Genomic DNA, 9,477 nt, shown 5'->3' with positions numbered 1-9,477 from the left:
GGGGTGTCAATAATTTTGATCTGTACATACCTTACCTGAAAACAATAATTTTACTTGTTAAACAAAATCTCTGTAACGGTTGTCGTCGGGGATAGTGGACCAAAACGCAGCAGGAATGTGGATGCTCATCTTGTTCATTTATTTTAAATCAAGAGAACACCAAAATAAAGAACTCACGAACAACAAAACAGTCTTGTCATGCACACTCAGCAAAACAAGAAACAATCTCCCACAACACTACACCAAACAATTACCCATATGTAGGACTCTCAATCAGAGGCAACGAGAAAGCACCTGCCTCCAATTGAGAGTCCAACCCCCCATAAACCTACACATAGAAATACCACAAACCAGAAAGAACATAGAGATACAAAACATAGAACATAGACCAAAAACCCGGAAATAATAAATCAAACACCCTACTACAAAAATCACCACCCTGAACCACATAAACAAAATACCCTCTGCCACGTCCTGACCAAACTACAATAACAAATAACCCTTATACTGGTCAGGACGTGACAATCTCTTTCTCTGAGTAATTGTATTAGTATAAGTGAATATAATTTAGCATTTTTTAGCATACAAAATAGTTCAGTATTTTCAATATTTATTTTATACTGTCATTATTGGTCATCTTTATCAAGGATGTCAATAATTTCAAACCCCACTGTATATATCACATTGGGCGTTACCTACGTAAGGGCCGTGAATGAATCAGTAGAGTCACTTGTGTGTGTGAAGGCACGCCCTGGTGATGTGCAAGGGCCTCCACACATCTGGTGACATGCCAGGGCCTCCACCCAGTTTATGCAGTCTGACAACATTCCTAATCTAACTGTACATGATGACAGTACTTGTCACTCTGGTTTTGGCCTAATATGAAAATAATTTTGCAAAAAAACCCTCTTTATTTGGATAGTTAAATCAAATCTAATCTAATCTTATTTGTCACGTGCCGAATACAACATGTGTAGACTTTACCTTGAAATTCTTACTTATGAGCCCTTTCCCAACAATGCTGAGTTAAAAAGTGAGGAAATTAGCAAATAAAAAGGAAATTGAAACACAATAAGTAACAATAACGAGGCTATATACAAGGAGTACCTGTACCGAGTCACTGTGCAGTGGTACGAGGTAGCTGAGGTAATATGTATACTACCGGTGAAAAGTTTTAGAAAACTTACTCATTCAAGGGTTTTTCTTTATTTGTACTATTTTCTAAATTGTAGAATGATAGTGAAGACATCAAAACTATGAAATAACACATATGGAATCATGTAGTAACCAGAAAAGTGTTAATCAAATCAAAATATATTTTATTTTTGGGATTCTTAAAATAGCCAACTTTTGTCTTGATGACAGCTTTGCACAGACTTGGCATTCTCACGTCCAGCTTCATGAGGTAGTCACCTGGACTGCATTTCAATTAACAGGTTTGCCTTTTAAAAATTATGTTGTGGAATTCTTAATGCGTTTGAGCCAATCAGTTGTGTATTGACGAGGTAGTGTAAGGTTCTGTATTTATTTTCTTAGTCAACCTTGTGTTCTGTTCCATTGTGTTCTTGAACGTAGCCCTGTTTCTTTGTGTTCTTGAATGTAGCTCTGTCTTTCGTTTTTGTTCATTGATTTCAACTGTGTTAGTTACTCACCTGGTCTCATCTGCTCCTTATTTAGTTCAGTTCATTCTGTTTGTGCCTTTGTGAGGTATTGTTCATTTTGACTCAACCAAGCCTTTCCTAGCTAGTTTGTGAGAACCAGTTATAGCCTTCAGTCCTTGTTTTGATTCACCTGCCTGTTTGCCTACCTGTGTATGACCATTGCCTGCCTGTGACCACGATTCCTGCCTTCTGCGAAGGCGTAATAAACACCTGCCGTGCTCTGTGCATGAATTTACCACTTTTTCTCCCAAAGTATTCATTACAGAATACCTCACTTAAAAATGAAATGTATTCAGTGGAGCTACAGCGGCGCCGAACCCAGCAAGAGGAGCGTATGGAGAAAATCTTCCATCTTCTCCGCCAGCCTTACCCTACTCGTCCGATGACAGGTATCGTAACCCATAGACCTCCTTCATTCATATCCATTCCTGGAAAATATGACGGCTCACCTGGGAAATGTCAGAGATTTCTGATGCAATGTAGCAAATACATTGAGCACAACCCCACTAACTTCACCACTGACAAGAACACGGTGGATTTTGTTTAGTCTCTACTCACAGGCAAAGCCCTGGATTGTGCCACCGCCAAATGGACTGCCAACAGTACAGAACTCGGATACGAGACCCATTTCCACACCCTCTTCAAAGAGGTATTCGATCACTCTCCTTCCGGTCATCCTATAGGAGACATCCTCATAGAACTTCAACAAGGACGCAATTCAGCTGCTGAGTATGCCCTCGAGTTCCGCACCATGGCTGCAGGGAGTGGATGGAGTGAGGCTGCTTTACTTACCGTCTACCAAAGAGGGCTCAAAAGGGAACTTCAAGCGGAGCTGGCCTGTAGAAGTGACCTTCAGGATTTAAATCAATACATTTGTATGTCCATATCCATCGTCCATCTCACCGCCGACCGCCGAAGGACTCTGCCACCCAGGAGCCCGAGACCTTCTCTTTCCATGATTCCGTCATCCCGGCCGAGTCTTCCAGAGCCCATGCAGTTGGGCCATGCTCCTCTCCTGTGTATCGAATCATCTACTCATTCATTGCCCTGTTCGCCCCCCACGGAAAGATGAGAAGAGTCCCTCCGCTGCCATGCAGTTAGGCGTGTCTTTATTTCTAAATATCTCCCAGAAGCAAATCTCCATCCCAGTATTGATAACCATGAAGGGGGATACTAAGTACGTAGAGGGCTTGATAGATTCGGGAGCAGCAGGTAATTGTATCGATCATCATCTAGTATAAGAGCTTGACATTGATCTAACAACTGTCACCCCTCCATTAAGGATTAACACCCTGGATGGGTAGCCATTGGGCACGGGTTTCATTACACACCTGACACAGAACATTACCCTCCAGATTGGAGTCTTCCACACCAAAACCATTCAACTCATGGAACTCTCATCCCTCAAACAGCCACTCATCCTCGGACACCCCTGGCTTTGTCGGCACGACCCTGCCATCTTGTGGCGACAAGGTGAACTACTGTTCTGGTCTTCCTCCTGCTTCACCAGTTGTCTCAGCATACCCTGCAGAGCCACCACCAATGAGGACCCTGCCTCTGCAGTGGCACCCACCATACCATCTGAATACGCACAGTACAGCAATGTCTTCAGAAAAATCAAGGCCTCCACTCTGCCACCACATCGCTCAGGGAACTGTGCTATTGACTTACTCCCTGGAGTGTCCCCACCGAAGGGCCTTGTTTACCCCCTATCTATCCCGGAAAATGAGGCAATGGAGAATTACATTGATGAAGCACTCAAACGGTTTCATTCGTCCATCTTCTTCCCCGGGTGCACCCAGCTTCTTCTTTGTGGTCTCTGTCCATGTATTGATTACCATTCCCTGAATGATGTCACGGTCAAGAACCGTTTCCCTCTTCCTCTGATCCCAGCGACCCTTGAACAAGTGGGACGTGCCAACATCTATACAAAACTCGACCTGCGAAGTGCATATAACCTTGTCCGTATACGTGAAGGCAACGAATGGAAGATGGCCTTTATCACTGCACGAGGGCACTACGAATACCTGGTCATGCCCTAAGGTCATGCCCTGGTCATGCCCTGGTCATGCCCTTACTATCGCCCCCACCATCTTCCACTCCTTTATGAATGAGGTTTTCCAGGATATGATCAACTGCTTTCTCATCGTCTACATTGATGACATCCTGATTTACTCCCACTCCCTGAAGGAACACATACAGCATGTGCAAAAGGTTCTTCAACGGCTCATTGACCATAACCTTTATGTGAAGACTGAAAAGAGCAACTTCCATTTAACTTCAGTAAACTTCCTCGGATTCGTACTAACACCTGGAGGGGTCAGCATGGATGAGAACAAAGTCACCGCCGTCAGTAACTGGCCCAAACCCACCACCGTTAAGGAACTCCAACGTTTCATTGGGTTTTCCAACTACTATTGCCGGTTCATTCGGAACTTCAATTTTACTGCCGCTCCCCTCACTGCCCTTACCAGCCAAAAGACCCGGATCCTTCAATGGACTGATACCACCATGACTGCTTTCAACAACTTGAAACGCCTCTTCACCTCAGCTCCTGTCCTTCGCCAACCTGACCCGACCCTTCCTTTCACCATGGAGGTGGATGCCTCCGAAGTAGAAGTAGGAGCCATACTCTCTCAGCGGGTGGGAACACCACCAAAATCACATCCCTGTGCCTTCTTCTCAAGGAAGTTATCCACCGCTGAGAGGAATTACGATGTGGGGAACAGAGAACTCCTCGCCATCAAGCTGGCACTCGAGGAGTGGCGCCACTGGTTGGAGGGCGCACAACATCTCTTTCTCGTCCTAACAGATCATCGTAATTTAGAATATATCAGAGGGGCCAAGAGGTTAAACTCCAGACAAGCCGCTGGGCTCTCTTCTTCACACGCTTCCATTTTCATGTTACTTACATCCCTGGAAAGAAAAACATAAAAGCTGATGCTCTCTCATGCAAGATTGACCTTCTGACCAGTAACTCAGACCCTACACCCATTCTTCCTTCCTCTTGCATTATGGGACTGGTACAGTGAGAGGTTCACTGCCATACAAAAAGCCCTAACCTCAGACCCGGATCCTCCTGAGATACCAGCTGGGAAGAGTTGTGTACCAGCAGCTGTTAGACCCCAACTGATGCAATGGTGTCACACGTCCTTGGGGTCAGGACATCCAGGCATTATACGAACCACCAAACTTCTAGCTGGTAAGTTCTGGTGGTCCTCACTGGCATCCAAAGTAAGAGATTATGTACTCTCCTGTCCGGTCCGCGCCCAAACCAAAAGCCCTCGTCATCTCCCTATGGGCAAGCTTCAACCTTTGCCAATCCCTCACAGATCCTGGTCCCACGTAGCTGTTGACTTCATCACAGACCTTCCTGAATCCTCTGGTAACACCACAACCTTGTCATAGTAGACCGTTTATCAAATATGTGTCGTCTGGTTCCTCTTCCTCATTTACCTAACGCCATGGAATTGCCTTTTTGTGTGTTCCATCTGTGTAGGATTCCGGAGGACATCGTCTCTGACCGCGGACCCCAGTTTGTCTCCCAGGTGTGGCGAGCCTTCTGTGACTAACTGGGGGTCGCCTTCAGCCTCCCCCCGGGTACCATCCCCAGACCAACGGGCAGATGGAATCCCTGAACCAAGAAATTGGGAAGTACCTCCACCAACAATGTTCTGCCTCTCCACACGACTGGAGTCGGTATATGGCCTGGGCCGTAAACGCTGATCTCACTCATGCATTCATCCCTCCGCCTTACTCTGTTTCAGTGTGTACTTGGTTACCAACCCCCCATGTTTCCCTGGGAGGCGGCGCCTTGTACTGTCCCAGCTGTCAATGACTGGTTTCGGCGTAGTGAGCGGGTATGGGAGACCACCCACTGGCATCTGCAGGAAGCCTCTAATACCCAGAAACACTTTGCCGACAGACGCCGCCGACCTATGCCACTCTTTCATCCCGGACAGTGTGTGTGGCTCTTTACCAGAGACATCCGGCTCCGCCTACCCTGCAAAAAGTTCTATCCTCGCTTCATTGGTCTCTTCAAGATAAACCATCGCATCAACCGTGTCACGTACCGCCTCCAATTACCCCGTCAGTACAAAATCTCCCTGTCCTTCCATGTGTCTCTGTTAAAACTGGTCACCTACATTCCTCTTTATCCTCCAGTCTCAACCCGCAGTGCACCCCCACCGTTGGACATCGGAGGGGAACCTGCCTATGCCATCCTTGATTCCAAATGCCTGAGAGGTCAGATCCACTATTTAGTAGACTAGGAAGGTTATGGTTTCCGTTTTATAACATTTGTAATTTGACTGCTAATTTGACCGCTTCACATCAAAGTAAATAAACCTACGGTGTAAGGAAAAAAAGAACCAGGCATTTATCTATCGTAATTTATGATAAATAATTCAATGTCCTTTTGGTGATGGTTAAAGAAATGTGGGGTTTTTTCCAAAAAAGTTATAGATCCAGTTGCGGCGTGTTCAGACGAATCCGTTAAGGCAGGATTCAGAGCTCTACGTGATATCTGTGTTTTTCTGTGATTTTCTGAACTCACACACACACACAGTCAATGGGGAGTGACAGTGTGAGGTGGCTGCTCAGCCACCATGCAAATAGCAGGCCCGGAATGAAGCCTGACTAGTAATAGTTTAAGGATGCTTTTTACATATTGCGGCCTCTGGGTCACACAGAGACACACCGTTTTCGGTGGGCTCACCGGGGGGAGGTTGGGGTGGACAAGCCACAGAGTTATTCTAGCTGCGTGCACCAGTTCATGTAGTCTGAAACATCCGAGTTTCTCCCTAAGGATGACATGGGTTTACAGGTTATGCTCTAACTCTGCTTCTGAGCAGGCCATTTTCAAAATTCATTTTGCCACATGTTCAGTGTCACCTGTACCTCTACAGATATCAACATGAAAATATTGAATGGTCCCCTTCATATCCTAAAGGGGAAATGTGAACTTTACCATCAAATAGGGATGAAATCCCCAAAAGGGGAGGCTTAAATAATCACAGAATGGGAAACAAATGGCCATTTGCCATTGTGACCATTTGCCATATGAAAATCTACAGTGGAGCGCACTCGCCATCTTTGGGATTTTTGGGGTATGACACTTGGCATTTGGTATGTTCCGCTTGCCATATGGTTTTGATGAACTGCCGTCCATTTGAGTGGTATTTGCAATTGTGTATATGGTTTGCCCAATGTCAAAAAGTTGCCATTAATTTTTGTCCATTTCATGGCGGTCTTCCCTTACTTGCCTGTGACCACGATTCCTTCCTTCTGCGAAGGCGTAATAAACACCTGCCACCTGCCGCGCTCTGCGCATGAATCTACACCGTTTTCTCCCTGAGTATTCATTACAAGTAAGGTAGGTATACAGAAGATAGTCCTATCTGGTAAAAGACCAAGTCCATATTATGGCAAGAACAGCTCAAATAAGCAAAGAGAAACAACAGTCCATCATTACTTTAACTTTGGGTTAGGTGGGAAGCTAGGGACCCACCTCGACAACATCCGGTGAAATTGCAGAGCGTGAAATTCAAAATACAAAATCGTAATATTAAACATTCATGAAAATACAAGTGTCTTACATCGTTTAACTTCTATGGGCTACGTGGGATGCTAGTGTCCCACCTGCGGGACACAGCCAGTGAAATATCAGGGCGGCAAATTCAAAAACAACAAAATGTCATACTTCAACATTCTCAAACATACAACTATTTTACACCATTTTAAAGATACACTTCTCCTTAATGTAACCACATTGTCTGATTTCAAAAAGGCTTTACAGCAAAAGCAAAACATTAGATTATGTTAGGAGAGTACATAGACAAAAATAATCACACAGCCATTTTCCAAGCAAGGACATGTGTCAATAAAACCCAAAACACAGCTAAATGAAGCACTAACCTTTGACGATCTTCATCAGATGACACTCTTATGACATTATGTTACACAATACATGTATGTTTTGTTTGATAAAGTTCATATTTATATCCAAAAACAGCATTTTACATTGGCGCATGATGTTCAGAAAATGTAATCCCACCAAAACGGCCGGTGAATGTGTACATCAATTTACAAAAATACTCATCATAAACGTTGACAAAATATATACTGCTCAAAAAAATAAAGGGAACACTTAAACAACACATCCTAGATCTGAATGAAATAAATAATCTTATTAAATACTTTTTTCTTTACATAGTTGAATGTGCTGACAACAAAATCATACAAAAATAATCAATGGAAATCCAATTTATCAACCCATGGAGGTCTGGATTTGGAGTCACACTCAAAATTAAAGTGGAAAACCACACTACAGGCTGATCCAACTTTGATGTAATGTCCTTAAAACAAGTCAAAATGTGGACTCCACGTGCCTGTATGACCTCCATACAATGCCTGGGCATGCTCCTGATGAGGTGGCGGATGCTCTCTTGAGGGATCTCCTCCCAGACCTGGACTAAAGCATCCGCCAACTCCTGGACAGTCTGTGGTGCAACGTGGCGTTGGTGGATGGAGCGAGACATGATGTCCCAGATGTGCTCAATTGGATTCAGGTCTGGGGAACGGGCGGGCCAGTCCATAGCATCAATGCCTTCCTCTTGCAGGAACTGCTGACACACTCCAGGCACATGAGGTCTAGCATTGTTTTACATTTACATTTAAGTCATTTAGCAGACGCTCTTATCCAGAGCGACTTACAAATTGGTGCATTCACCTATAATATCCAGTAGAACAAACACTTTACAATAGTGCATCTACATCCTTTAAAGGGGGGGGGGTTAGAAGGATTACTTTATCCTATCCCAGGTATTCCTTAAAGAGGTGGGGTTTCAGGTGTCTCCGGAAGGTGGTGATTGACTCCGCTGTCCTGGCATCGTGAGGGAGATTGTTCCACCATTGGGGTGCCAGAGCGGCAAACAGTTTTGACTGGGCTGAGCGGGAACTGTGCTTCCTCAGAGGTAGGGAGGCGAGCAGGCCAGAGGTGGATGAACGCAGTGCCCTTGTTTGGGTGTAGGGCCTGATCAGAGCCTGAAGGTACGGAGGTGCCGTTCCCCTCACAGCTCCGTAGGCAAGCACCATGGTCTTGTAGCGGATGCGAGCTTCAACTGGAAGCCAGTGGAGAGAGCGGAGGAGCGGGGTGACGTGAGAGAACTTGGGAAGGTTGAACACCAGACGGGCTGCGGCGTTCTGGATGAGTTGTAGGGGTTTGATGGCACAGGCAGGGAGCCCAGCCAACAGCGAGTTGCAGTAATCCAGACGGGAGATGACAAGTGCCTGGATTAGGACCTGCGCCGCTTCCTGTGTGAGGCAGGGTCGTACTCTGCGGATGTTGTAGAGCATGAACCTACAGGATCGGGTCACCGCCTTGATGTTAGTGGAGAACGACAGGGTGTTGTCCAGGATCACGCCAAGGTTCTTAGCACTCTGGGAGGAGGACACAAGGGAGTTGTCAACCGTGATGGCGAGATCATGGAACGGGCAGTCCTTCCCCGGGAGGAAGAGCAGCTCCGTCTTGCCGAGGTTCAGCTTGAGGTGGTGATCCGTCATCCACACTGATATGTCTGCCAGACATGCAGAGATGCGATTCGCCACCTGGTTGTCAGAAGGGGGAAAGGAGAAGATTAATTGTGTGTCGTCTGCATAGCAATGATAGGAGAGACCGTGTGAGGATATGACAGAGCCAAGTGACTTGGTGTATAGCGAGAATAGGAGAGGGCCTAGAACAGAGCCCTGGGGGACACCAGTGGTGAGAGCACGTGGTGCGGAGACAGCTTCTCGCCACGCCACCTGGTAGGAGCGA

The sequence above is a fragment of the Salmo trutta genome, chromosome 34 (assembly GCF_901001165.1).
Source record: "Salmo trutta chromosome 34, fSalTru1.1, whole genome shotgun sequence".
NCBI lineage: Eukaryota > Metazoa > Chordata > Actinopteri > Salmoniformes > Salmonidae > Salmo > Salmo trutta.
Note: the sequence above shows the minus strand (reverse complement) of the source record.